Here is a 14,810-nt window from a genome sequence, read left to right as displayed (position 1 = left end):
GACAGAAAAAGGGAGTAAAAATAATGGAGGAGAGACACCAGAGAGATATGTAGGGAGATTGGAACAGGTGTGTTGCAGAGGGGAAGGGACACTGAGTATCAGATAGCAAAGGGAGTGTAAGTAACATCTCTTTTTCTATGATCTTCACTTCCCAGAGAACAACAAGGAGTCTGGTAGCACCTTAAAGACTAACAGGTTTATTTGGACATAAGCTTTTGTGGATAATAACACCACTTCTTCAGATCTGAAGTTGCCACTTGTAGTTGTATAGTACTACTGTCTTTCTGAACATGCTGAGAGATGAGGTAAGCTTATGCCCAAATAAATCTGTTAGTCTTTAAGGTGCCACCGGACTCCTTGTTATTTTTGTGGATACAGACTAACATGGCTACCCCTGATACTTGATACCTGGCCAGATAATGTATTCCTTGTTGCAGAACAGGAAGAAGATGAGAACATGCTTCTTATGGGTTGTAAATACTAAGAAACCACCTGCATTTTAGGCTTCACCCTCAAAAAGGAGGGTGAAAAACTGGACAAAACATCATCCACACTAGCAAAACGACTAGAAACATCAACAACCAACTGAAGGAAATGATTGTAGAATGATGGAGTCATTCAAGAATGACTTCCAAGGGCTCAGTTCTGCTCCCCTCAATCATTTTATGTAGTACCTTATTCTATGTGGAGTCCCATTTAAACATGTGGGATTCCTTGGAGAATAAAACACCACAGAACATGAATAACATGGGGGCAGAATCTAGCTGAATAGAAATAAAATTTCCTCCCATAAATTAGAAGTAACAAGTTCTAGTGATCATCAGAATGGGGAAAAATATGCATTAATACCTGATCAACTGAAACCAAATTTGAGAGTGACACACAGATGGGAAGCAGGGGTCCTAATCTCAGAAATGTATAAAGAAGACATCATAAGGTTTTGATAAATAGTGGATTGCCACAACAAAACACGCAGTGAATTAATCCTCTTTGCAGATCACAGCAGTAAAGTACAAGGAAACTAAAATTACTCAAAGGATTTTCTAAATGAACAGCTGACAATAAGCTAAAGTATAAATAGGCAAAAATAAGCAAGTGTGAGATTTGCTGCATTTCCTTTCAGTTTTTGTTTTATATTACTGCAGTTAGAGGTTTGTATCAACGTTCTGTTGCTTTCAAGATGGCAATGATTAAACATGTTATATAGCAAAAAAAGAAAAAATAGTGATTACATTGCTTCTGGAAAGCTCAGTCAGTTATGCTATTACATGTAATTGCATCCAGGGACTCAGGAGATGGATTCAAAGCATAGGACTGAGTCTGGGGAGTAAAATGATGCAGTCCCAGGAAGTTTTGGTATTTGAAGAAAGCTTTTAACAAGTGGCAGTGCCCAGTCAAACTGACCTTTCATGAAGGCTGGCAGGTTGAAAATCATTAATCTAATCAAATAGCAATAATCAGAGAAAGTGAGATGTCCTGGGATTCTTTTAAACATTGTAAGATACTGTGATAATGGGGGAAGTATCAATCATCTAATAAATGGTGTGTTTACTTGTCTTCCTAGGGAAATGTTGGAAATCCATCATATGAATCAATGAAGCCTAGACTGGCTGAAGCACTCAAAAATATACCATAGAAAAACCCTTCTCTGACTTTGGTATTAGGTCATCTCTAATCTTTTGAGTATGATTCTATTTATATAATTTTCTTTTTTCCTGAAGAGGCCTGAAATCATTTAACATGTATCTATCCCCTAACAAGCTGGTTTTACAGACAAGGGGCTACATTCAGAGCCAGTGCTGCAAGGAGCAACAGAAGCTAAAGTGGCAGTAGGAGGCTAGGTGAAAAAGTGTATAACCACAGTTGACAACTTTCGCTTGGCAAATAAGTACCCCAAGTTCCACAATAAGCCAAAAATCAAGCTAATCCCATTTCAAAACAAGCCAATCCCTAAAAACCCTAACACTCTATGTGAGTAGATCCCCCTGGCGTACAGTCTGGGATGGTGACGGGCCCACTGTGCACTACTGACTCTCTCCTCAACCTTGTCCCTGCTTGCTGGGAGCCAATTAAAAAAAAATAGAAGCAACAAGCTAGAAGCCAAAAATTAGCCAACTAGCAACTCACAAGCCAACTAAGCCAAAAACAAGCCCAATTTCTGCATTTTTTCCATGGGTTTGGCATGTCCGTGTATAACATGGTGGTAGCATCTGCAAAAGAATTAGGCCATGGCTACACTAGAGAGTTGCAGCGCTGGTGAGGGGGTTACAGCGCTGCAACTTAGGATGTGGCCACACTTGCAAAGCACGGCCAGCGCTGCAACTCCCTGGTTGCAGCACTGGCTTTACACCCGGTCGAGCCTCGGGTGTAGGGATTCCAGCGCTGGTGATCCAGCGCTGGTCAGCAAGTGTGGACACCCACCAGTGCTTTTATTGACCTCCGGGGTATAAGGAGGTATCCCAGAATTCCTGTCCACAACAAACCGGAAGAAAGAGAGAGCTCGGAGTTCAGCCAAACTGCTTATTTAAAAAACAAACACAGCTCCTGTTTGCTGAGCGAGTGGAGGCAGGCAGGGGAATTACTTTGGAATGTTCACAGCTGTTTGCTTGAAGAGAGAAACAGCGCTCTCACACGGCAGGGGGGGAGGAGGAAGTCCGTGTTGAGCAGTTGCTGATCTGGTCTGACGGGTATTTAGCAGTACATAATTTGCATTTAGTGAATGAGAGAGGAGAGGGGGGAAGAGAGTTAGAACTTTTAAAATGATTGAAGGTAGGCACAGTCCTTAGAACTTGCAAGGCAGGGAGCTGAGAATAGTGTCAACTCCAAAAATCCATTCTGTCTGTCTCCTCCATGCTCCCTGTCACATTCCACCCCACTCCCCTCTTTTGAAAAGCACGTTGCAGCCACTTGAACGCTGGGATAGCTGCCAACAATGCACCACTCCCAACAGTGCTGCAAGTGCTGCAAATGTGGCCACACTGCAGCGCTGGCCCTACACAGCTGTACAAACACAGCTGTAACTACCAGCGCTGCAAAACTGTAAGTGTAGCCATGGCCTTAGAGCTATTCAACATTTTTCAAACCATTTTTTCTAAAATGGGAGGTTTGGTAAGAACTCAGACTTTTTCAATTTTTTTTTTGGTTTTTGCATCATCATCAAAACTATTTTGGTAAATGCATGTTTCCATTTGTATTTTGAGAGTGGCTTTGTCAGCATTTTTAATTTTTAAAAAATTGATATAAAAACATTGGGGGAGACTAAAAAATTGGGTCCGTTTTCACCCTGGAAACAAAACAAAACGAAAATGGAATGAAAATAGAAACAATTTCAATATTTCATACTGCTGTTTTAAAAATGTTTGGGCTCATTTCTGAAAGGGACTAGGCTTACTCCAAGGACAATGTAAGAAAACCAGCAGAGATGCTGCAAATGGTGCTGCTTCAAAGAATCCTCACGTGACTCAGTCATTTTATTGTAATCAAATCATAAACTCATGAGCAAGCATTGCTGGGCTGGCATATCACCGTATAGTAATATAGAAAAGGTGTTATCTACACAGAACGCAGCAGCTGTGCAAGGCTTAGTTATAGTATAACAGCAGCTGGAGGTTGGTAACCCATCCAGACCCACACCCAACCACACACATACACTTAGAGATGCCACAGGATCTGAGTCGTACAGTGAAAACTACAACTAACATAATGAATTACTGAGCAGTAGTAAGAATTTACATGTCCTAACTTTAGTCACCTGACACTATTTGGAAACTGCTCTTTTTCCTGTCTCTGCACTCCCTCTGACCACGCTAATGAGGGCAGCCATCCTGCTAAGGGAACTGACAACACTGCAGTGGGCGACAACATTACTGGCAAGAAGCTCCAGCTGTGAAATGAAAAGCCTGTTTCCACAGTAGTTTTGTGTGATTTGCATTTTAACTCATTCCTATGTAACTGAACGCAGAAGATACTCTCCAGCTAACATATTTTAGTGCAAAGTGGCCTGCAAAGAGTCCTTCGAGGAAGATATAGGGAGATTTGGATTTAGGTGCGCAGTATGCTCTTGTCCCCACTCTAACAAAACACACGATTATTAGGAAAATGGGCTATCATACTATACACCTTAAACACTATCCTATTTCTCATCTGGGCCAAGAACACTACAGAAAAACACAACATGGCCTTGCTGTTTCAAATGCATTTTATGTAATGTGTTTCTTCTATAGCCACTCTCTACTCAGCCTAACCCAGAGACTAACCATTTCCGTAAACAAAACCAAGACCAGTCTTGATCTTGGCAACTGTCTCAGGTGGGGACCTTGGCAGAAAGCCACCCCAGTCTTCCCCATGCAAGTAGCTGAAATTAAGGTTCAGAATATGTGGATATTTATAGACATTTGCCACTTTAGAATTGCCATTACACATGACCTCACATTGGCATTTTGGGGATGCAGAGCCAATACACCATTTAGACAGCTACCATTTAGACTGTCTACCATTTAGACAGCTGATTACAGTTCATAGGATTCCTGCCACTGTACAGCATGGCATCTGTGCAGATTTAAATATCTGCTGAAATCATTCACCTCCTTACATGACTCAACTAATGTAACTTCAAGTTAATTATGTGAAAGTAGAATGAATTATATTGTGAAGACGGAAAGGATTAAAAAAATGCTGTCTGTACCTTTAAGCAAAATTGTTGGAATGCTGCAATCCAGGTGTCAGGAATACAGACATTAACATAAAACAATTGCACCCTTTAAGGGCAACTGGTGAAGTATTAGCCTTAGATAGATAACAGTTAGTAAGGAGGTAGGATATGCATGCTGTGCCTTAGGTGAATTTTACTGTTTTGCTTTCTTTGTCCCTTTGTCTAATTCCCGCTCTTTTATCTTTATAAATAAGATAGTTTGTGTCTTGCATAGAGCTCACATTATCTGGATGTTATTAGCAGAGCGCTGTGCTAATAAAACAGAGTCCTGAGTCTAACTTTGACAATTAGATTTACACCTCCTTACACCAGTGCATCCTAATCTAGTCTAGGGCCTCGAAGTCTAGAGATCTTGGAATAAATCCATTCCTGGTGTAATTCACTGAAACTTCAGCAGATTTGAAACCCTGTATTCCAACTAAGAATTCGACCCCAAATTTCTAGACTATTAAGACATCATTTTCTCACTAATTTTGTATGACTTTTTATTTATATTTTCCAGTTGCCTTTGTCAAGTTCTTTGGATGTATTAAAATTTAAAAACACAGGACTCAATGCTAAACATATACAAACTAAACTTTAAATATTGAAGTATTGCCTTAAAGGTAAGCATGTGTGTGAGTATTTACAAAACTGAGGCCATGTCAAAAAACAGACTTTGGAACGAAAACAGACCATCTGAGAACATCCCTAACTCCAAATGAGCTTTACCCCACTACCATCTCAATCCCAATCAATCGCCTCACCCCCAGGAAAGGCTGGAAGGAGAGGTAGTCGTTTAGTGTGTACTGAATGTTACACGGTCCATGTTCTGAGGAGGAAATTCTCTAGCAAAGGATCTCTTACAGAAATCATGCTGCTGCCACCACCACCCCACTTCCATTTAAACCAGGCAGCTGTTAGCTCATATAGTAGATTTAGCAGCTAGTTTAATAATCTGAGCAGGTGCCCTACTCACTGTAGCAGCTCGTCTTCCCACCAAGAGGCACGTGGATTTTGTTTTTCTGGAACTCTGTTAAGCTTCCACGTGGCTGCCACTGACAATTTTGCACTGGGAGATAAAGAGATTAGGGAACTCTCAGAATCCTTCCTTCCTAGTTCTATTTTCCCCTTAGTCTCCCTCTTCCTTTTTAGATAGTAATCATTTACAAAGGCTGAAGTCTATATTTTAGCAAGTGATGCTGGTTGTGCTGGAGACAAGTAGCCTCTGGAAAACATGAGTATTAGTAAGACAATCTTGAACAGAGGTGTCCAGCATTTTATGCCAGTTTCTGAGCCACTGTAAAAAGGGCTGGCTCCAGGTTTTTTCCGCCCCAAGCAAAAAAAAAAAAAAAAAAAAAAAAAAAAAACGCTGGAGTGCACCGCCAATGCAAAAACAAACAAACAAACAAACAAACAAACCAGAGTGCCACCCCTTGAGAAGTGCCACCCCAAGCACATGCTTGGAATGCTGGTGCCTAGAGCCAGCCTTGACTGTAAATCACCATAGCGCCACTGAAATCTATAGAGCTATGCTGATTTACACCAGCTGAGCCATCACATCTAAATGCTCTCAGTTTACATAACAGTGCTAACATAAGAAGGATTCAGCAAAGAAGGGGGATTCTGTTTTAGGTTGTCTGTTTGCTTTTTTTAATTTTTGGATAACAATCCTCTTCTTTGGAGGAGGTGAGTAAATATCCAGCACCAGCAAGTCAGAAATTCTTACTAGAAGTTTTATAAACTGGTGAAATGACTCAGCAAGAAACAAACATCCACAATCAGCCAGAAGTAAAGTGATAACATAAAAAGCAAGGGTTTCTAGTTTGTCATCTATCCCCTCACCCCTAATCTAGAAACCTACCTTCCACAAACACTCTCTCAACTCTTTGCCCAGTCAGCCACTCTTATAGCCTTCCTCCTGAGCACCTGTGAAACAGCCAGGGGGAGCTAAATTGAGTTAACCCTTTATTTACCAAGGACCAGGAAATGCCCTATACCCATTATGAAGGTGGCTTCTCTACAGAGGCAACAAGATCAGGTGAAAGTCTTGCCCTCTTCCAAATCTTTTAGTTCTTTCAGTTTATAAAGTTTCCACTCCCCATTTAGCTGCATGTCAAATGAGAATATAAATTTACCTAGTTTTTTGTGCTGAAGGATTATAAGAATACCCTTTTCCCCCACAGATAAGTTTTATTTTAAGGGAAGGTATCTGGTTCTAACTTCACAAGGTTTCACTTCAAAGGTCATTACTCCTGCAAGCGGCTCATGGTCATTACATGATTTAACATGTACAAATCAGACATGAGGTGGTCATCTATATACATCTTATTTTAGATGAGTATGGAGAGTCTTACAATTGAGAAGAGATGTTTGTGTGTGCTGGGGAATATTTCATGCTATGTATCAGCTTTAGGGCCTTACTTAAATCATCTAGACCATAGTGACGAGGAACCAATGGAAAGAAAAGTGAAAGAGAAGATTCCGCATTCTCCAAGTATTCAACTCCAACTCCAAGTGGGCCTAGCTTTTAAAGCTCTTTTATTAAACTCCAGTGCTTTCCCCTGGGGCAGGAACAGGGGTGAAGGTCTCATCCCATACGTACTCATATACAAATAAACACAAAATGTAATCAGAGGCAATGGGGAACTAAAATCACACTAATGTAATTAAAGGACTAAAAATATTTTAATAAATCTTTTAATAAATATGTCACTGATGGCCAAGACCATTTGCCATTACTCTCCAATCAAATTGTTGACTAATGCACCATGTTGGCATCATCTGTCAAAAACTTTACAAAGCATCAAAAAAAATTCACATTATTCTAGTGCTAAGTATAAGAATAAGAGAAGACAGCCTGGATTGCAGCATATCATGACAGAACTCAGCAGGGATCTCTACAGGAAATGTTACAAAGCATATTTCATTTGAAGCAATGAACTTTAATGGGAATTTCATTTTACACATGAATGTACACTGTGAGATAATCTTCAGTCTGTTTATTCATCAGCTAGAAATCAGGATTAGAATGTGAAGGTGACATGAATGGTGAAATTTATGTTCCTGAAGTGTAAGAAAAATTGGTATTAATCTTTTAATGTTTCATTCAAACCTGATTTTTATTTTAAAAGATACATTATTTGCTAAAATAATCCCATTTTATTTACTCTGGGATATTAAGCAGGAGAAGAAATACAAGGGCAAAAATAAAGTATCAGTGATTTTGTGTTAGATACCTACCCTACGTGTTCTGAGACAATCCTCTAAATGACACGAACAGCAAGTTCTTCATCCCAGCAAAGCAAAACCTAATACAGCTTTTGTACATTTACCCCAAAGGTCTATCTGTTGCTCTTGATACACACAGAGCTTCCTTTGCCTCATTTTTCCAAAGCATCTAAAATAGCCTTAGTAAATATACTATGAATCTTTTAAATATCACTTAGCAGAGGAAGGGAAAGGGGGCAGTTAGCTGACTCAGGTGATTGATAATGGAAGTACAGAGAAGCTCTGTGTAAACTATCTGAAACCAGGGGCAAGGCAGGGATATTTCATGCTACCAGGGGCAAGGTAGGGAATATTCCAACTCAAACTCAAGGAGTGTGAAACACAAGACTGAAACCAGAAGGAAGTTAAAATGAACTCTTATAAATCAAAACTGTTGCATTATAATAAACATCCCTCTGTCATTAGATGACCATTATGAATATTGAATAGGTCAATAGTAACTGAAAATTATTTCAATATGATAGTTCTTTTGTGGCTTATATGAAGTTATTATGCAACGTCACTCAGTCCATTTACTAGGTCTTCACATCACAAAAAACATCCTATCTAGCATGTGAGCTTCCCCCGACTCTAAACACAATACAAAAGCTCTAGCAGATCAGAACTTACCCCTTTCCTGGGATTTGGTTTTATTCAAAGAAAGAGCTCAAAATAAAACAAAATACATCCCCGTCTATTTCCCAAAGCTCCCTGGGCTGTTGTCTAAGAATTCCTTAGCCCACACCCTGGGTACTGTCCCTCTGCAGAGCCATTCCCACCTCCCTCATATCCAGGTGGAATAACATTTTCTAGAAAGATCAACATCTACCAGAGCAGGCACTGTAGTAGTAATCTTCTTGGAAGTAGCAGCAGATAAAGAAAGAAAGAAAGAAAAAGATGTGGTCAAACTTCTCTCATATACTTAAAGATGTTCCGCAAGCTCATGTTTGCATCCATCCTACTTTCCCCCAGTCCCCAGAAAGCAAAAAAAGAGAATCATATAGAGGTAAAATTATCTATAAAAATAGGAAGAATGTGAAGATAAAACATATCTGGCTCTGTCCTATGGAGGAAAAAAAGCAAGACGACCACTATGAACTAGTTGCTTCTTATAAAGCAACTGGCAAAGAAAAAGGTGATCTCACGTTGCCAGATTGGAAGATATAGAATATATCTGCTTTACCACGCACAGTCTGAGAATTCCATCCATTTAATTCATGAACAAATAGTGGCCCCACTGAACAAGAAATGATACAGTCGATCAAACTAATCACATTAGTCACCTACCTAAAACAAAAATTACTTACAGCAGCTAAACCTAGCCCAGTTCTCATAGTTGAAAATTGCCATCAAATCAGAGAATCTGGACTGTAGGGATAGAAAATTGTCTAACTCTTCTAATTGTAGGCCTTCCACAACTGGAACCAGACAGAGAAAATAAATTCTTTAAAGACTGAGGAACTTAAGAATTTACCAAGATCCAAGCCTGTTTGCAAAACAAATGAATTTCTACTCTGAGTGCATTAAGCAAAAATATATCATAGAAAAACATTTTTTGTATCTACTATTACAAGACTTTGTACTTAAATTTTCTCCTTTGGCCTTCTGCTGTCTCACCCAATAGCCAGTTGTCTCCAATAACCAGTTTCAGTTACTTCAGATTCTACCCTTTACTGCAAATGTTCAAGCAATAACTTATCTAAGAGTGGAGAAGAAACTTCATCACTAAACTAGAAGAAACCAACTGGTTAGCTGCTTAGAAAATTGAGGCATTGCTGAGAATGGTTAGGGCTGGTTGTTTGTCATGCTGTCACAGAATGTGTGATATTCCCTTTTTTTTTTTAAAAGTCACAGATATTTGACATGAGCTTCTGCAATATTAGCTAGTACAGAGTCTCAAGCAGGGCTGAGAAACAGTGTGCAGGTGCAGTGTGGATCCCAGGCAGATTCAGAAGTGAGATGGAGAGCAGCAGTGTGTGGAATTGCACCTTTGAGAGGGGCTGGCGAGAGCTGGTTAGAATGGGTTGCTATGCTAGGCGGAGGTTCATGTTATGTATGCAATGCTCTGGCACCACAGGCAGAATCAGCAGAGGACTGAGTGACAGTAAAAACATGTGAGTGCAGACTCAATGCAGTGCAGCAGAGAGCCAATGTATACACAAAGCCTGAGAATGGCTTTTTAAGACAAAAGTGCAGTTTCCATACTTGGCATTGCAATCCTGGGATGGAGCATACCTAGTGGCTGGAATCTTTAGAGGATTTTGCTGCCAAACTCTAAGAAGTTTCTACAGAGCATGTGAGAGCTGAGATTTTTCCAGAGGCTTATAACTCGGCCAGTTTGGGGCACCTTTACTCAGGAACAGCAAAGGTATATTCCTGACACTAAGCTGATCCCCAGCACACATACATTACCAAATTCCAAGCCTCTGCTTCAAAGCATAGAGGCCTTAGAGTCTTTCAATGGAACAATTGTAAAAAATTTTTTAATATGGGTAAAACGAAATATTTTCCCCTCATCTCATTGTCAGAAATAACTGAACCATTTTAGTTGAAACTTCCCCAAAAAATGCAGCCTGAGGCAGACATCTGGCTTTAAATAATAATAATAATAATAATAATAATAATAATAAACCCTCATCTGAATTATTAGTTTGGCAAACTTATGAGCAATTGAAAACACAGTCTTATAATGGGAAGTGCTGGGAAACACCTTAACTATAAGTGGTGATACCTGCATCACCTGAAATATGTCTTGTGTGCGTGTGTTACACTTGCTGGCAAAGTAAACTATCAGTCTGAGAGCTATGAGCCTGATCCAATATTGAAATCAATGAGTTTTCACTGACTTAGACTCATAGACTTTAAGGACCATTATGATCTTCTAGTCTGACCTCCTGCACAATTCAGGCCATATAATCTCACCCATCCACTTCTATAACAAACCCCTAACTTATATCTGAGTTATTGAAATCCTCAGATTGTGGTTTGAAGACCTCAAGCTGTAGATAATTGTTCAGCAAGTGACCCGTGCCCCATGCTGCAGAGGAAGGCGAAAAACCTCCAGGGCCTCTGCCAATCTGCCCTGGAGGAAAATTCCTTCCCGACTTCAAATATGGCGATCAGTTAAACCCTGAGCATGTGGGCAAGACACACTAGCCAGCACCAAGGAAAGAATTCTTTGTAGTAACTCAGATCCCATCCAATCTAACATCCCATCCCAGACCACTGGGCATACTTATCTGATGATAATTTGGCAATTGATCTTTGATTAATTGCCAAAATTAGGCTATCCCATCATGCCATCCCCTCCATAAACTTATCAAGCTTAGTCTTAAGCCAGATATGTCTTTTGCCCTCATTACTCCCTTTGGAAGGCTGTTCCAGAACTTCACTCCTCTAATGGTTAGAAACCTCCATCTAATTTCAAGTCTAAACTTCCTAGTGTCCAGATATCCATTTGTTCTTGTGTCCACATTGGTACTAAGCTTAAATAATTCCTCTCCGTCCCTAATATTTATCCCTCTGATATATTTATGAAGAGCAATTATATCGCCTCTCACCCTTCTTTTGGTTAGGCTAAACAAGCCAAGCTCTTTGAGTCTCCTTTCATAAGACAGGTTTTCCATTCCTCGGATCATCCTAGTAGCCCGTCTCTGAACCTGTTCCAGTTTGAATTCATCCTTCTTAAACATGGGAGACCAGAACTGCACACAGTATTCCAGATGAGGTCTCACCAGTGCCTTTTATAACGGTACTAACACCTCCTTATCTTTGCTGGAAATACCTCGCCTGATGCATCCTAAAACTGCATTAGCTTTTTTAACGGCCATGTCACATTGGCGGCTCATAGTCATCCTGTGATCAACCAATACTCAGAGGTCTTTCTCATCCTGTTACTTCCAACTGATGTGTCCTCAATTTATAACTAAAATTCTTGTTATTAATCCCTAGATGCATGACCTTGCACTTTTCACTATTAAATTTCATCCTATTACAACTACTCCAGTTTACAAGGTCATCCAGATCTTCCTGTATGATATCTCAGTCTTTCTCTGTGCTAGCAATACCTCCCAGCTTTGCGTCATCCGCAAACTTTATTAGCACATTTCCGCTTTTTGTGCCAAGGTCAGTAATAAAAAGGTTAAATCAGATTGGCCCCAAAACTGATCGCTGAGGAACTCCACTAGTAACCTCCTTCCAGCCTGACTGTTCATCTTTCAGTATGACCAGTTGTAGTCTACCCTTTAACCAGTTCCTTATCCACCTTTCAATTTTCATATTGATCTCCATCTTTTCCAATTTAACTAATAATTCCCCATGTGGAACTGTGTCAAATGCCTTACTGAAATCAAGGTAAATTAGATCCACTTCTGTTACCTTCTCAAAGAAGGAGATCAGGTTGGTTTGGCACAATCTACCTTTTGTAAAACCATGTTGTACTTTGTCCCAATTACCATTGACCTCAATGTCCTTAACTACTTTCTCCTTCAAAAATTTTTCCAAGACCTTACATACTACAGATGTCAAACTAACAGGCCTATAGTTACTTGGATTACTTTTTTTCCCTTTCTTAAAAATAGGAACTATGTTAGCAATTCTCCAGTCGTACGTTACAACCTCTGAGTTTACTGATTCATAAAAAATTCTTGCTAATGGGCTTGCAATTTCATGTGCTAGTTCCTTTAATATTCTTGGATGAAGATTATCTGGGCCCTCCGATTTTGTACCATTAAGCTGTTCGAGTTTGGCTTCTACCTCAAATGTTGTAATATTTACCTCCCTATCCTCACTCCCATTTGTCATGCTACCATTATCCCTAAGCTTCTCATTAGCCTCATTAAAGACTGAGGCAAAGTATTTATTTAGATATTGGGCCATGCCTAGTTTATCCTTAACCTCCATTCCATCCTCAGTGTTTAGCGGTCCCACTTCTTCTTTCTTTGTTTTCTTCTTATTTATATGGCTATAGAATCTTTTACTATTGGTTTTAATTCCCTTTGCAAGGTCCAACTCTACATGGCTTTTAGCCTTTCTCACTTCATCCCTACATGTTCTGACCTCAATAAGGTAGCTTTCCTTGCTAATCCCGTCCATCTTCCACTCCTTGTACGCTTTCTGCTTTTTCTTAATCACCTCTCTGAGATGCTTGCTCATCCAGCTTGGTCTACAACTCCAGCCTATGATTTTTTTCCCCTTTCTTGGGATGCAGGCTTCTGAAAGTTTCTGCAGCTTTGACTTAAAGTAATTCCAGGCCTCCTCCGCCTTTAGACCCATGAGTTCTTCAGTCCAATACACTGCCCTAACTAATTTCCTTAATTCTTTAAAGTTAGCCCATTTGAAATAAAAAACCCTAGTCCCAGATCTATTTTTGTTTATCCTTCCATCTAGTTTGAACTGAATTAGCTCATGATCACTCAAACCAAGGTTGTCCCCTACAACCATTTCTTCTATGAGGTCCTCACTACTCACCAAAACCAAATCTAAAATGGCATTCCTTTTGTTGGTTCTTCAACTACTTGGTGAAGAAATCCATCAGCTATCACATCCACAAAAATCTGAGCCCTATTATTGTTACTAGCACTTGTCCTCCTGTCTATATCTGGGAAGTTAAAGTCTCCCAAGATCACACAATTCCCATTAGTGTTTAGTTCGTTAAAAACATTAAAGAGGTCTCTATCCATATCCAAATCAGATCCCGGCAGTCTGTAGCACACCCCAAGCACTAGTAGCTTTCTTTCCCAGTGTGATTTTTGCCCAGACAGACTCTGTCTTATCCATTCCATTACTTCTTATTTCTTTACAGTTAACCTCATAATTGACATACAATGCTACTCCACCACCTTTGCCTTTATTTCTGTCCTTCCTAAACAGCACATAGCCTTCAATACCTATACTCCAGTCATGACTACTATTCTACCATGTTTCTGTTATCTCTTCAAAGGATCATACCCTATACTTCTAATGTACAGGACTGCTTATCCCCAAGATATACATATACTTCTCAAGCATCCTAAAAATTATTTACAAATGATTGTGTGAGTGCAATATTATATGAGTCATACATTATTCTGTTCTCCGACAATTACCATCAAACTACTGGCATATGCTTTCTGGATTTAAATCCAGAAATTTTATATTAATCTGATTGGAGGAGATCCACAACCTTTGTTATGAATGCTAGTAGGCATTGATTATACGACTGAATTACATGAAAGAGATTTGGAGGCGGCTAATTGATTCCTCTTAATTGCCAAGGAAACAAATTTGGAATCTTTAAACATCCAGTGCCAGGCCCATTCTCAGTTATTGGAAATTAGCACACAAGAGCTGTTTTAAATTGGCAAATCTCATGCGTCTTTTGAGTAACTCCTATACTACGTGATTATGGGTCATATTTAAATGGGGTAATGTTCGGTGCTTCAACAAGTGATTTAACTAAGTCACATATATAAATAGGATTCTTTGCAGACATCGGGCCCCTGAAAATCTACATCTCATCAAAGGTACAATCAGCTTTCTCTCTCTCAATCATGGAACCAATTAAGTACAACAGCCAATACACTTTAAAGTTTTATAAAGTAATAGGTATATCTTAGGCTGCCTTGCATTATAAACATCCAGAATTACATTCCAAAAACTACATAATCTTTATCACAACTACTTGTAAAATATCATTATACGTTCTATGTTTCTGCTTTCATCAAATATTGCAGTATAAATGGGAGGGAAGGGAGTAATTCAAACCCAAGACATTACCTGAAACTGAACCGGCTGTAGTGAATGCATTTTTTTCTTTCCTAATAATTTCATTTTCATGGTACAGCTAGAGCAAAAAGGTGGTTCACTACAG

This window comes from Gopherus evgoodei, chromosome 11, assembly GCF_007399415.2.
Source record: "Gopherus evgoodei ecotype Sinaloan lineage chromosome 11, rGopEvg1_v1.p, whole genome shotgun sequence".
In the NCBI taxonomy this organism is placed as follows: Eukaryota; Metazoa; Chordata; order Testudines; family Testudinidae; genus Gopherus; species Gopherus evgoodei.
This window is presented reverse-complemented; position numbering follows the sequence as displayed.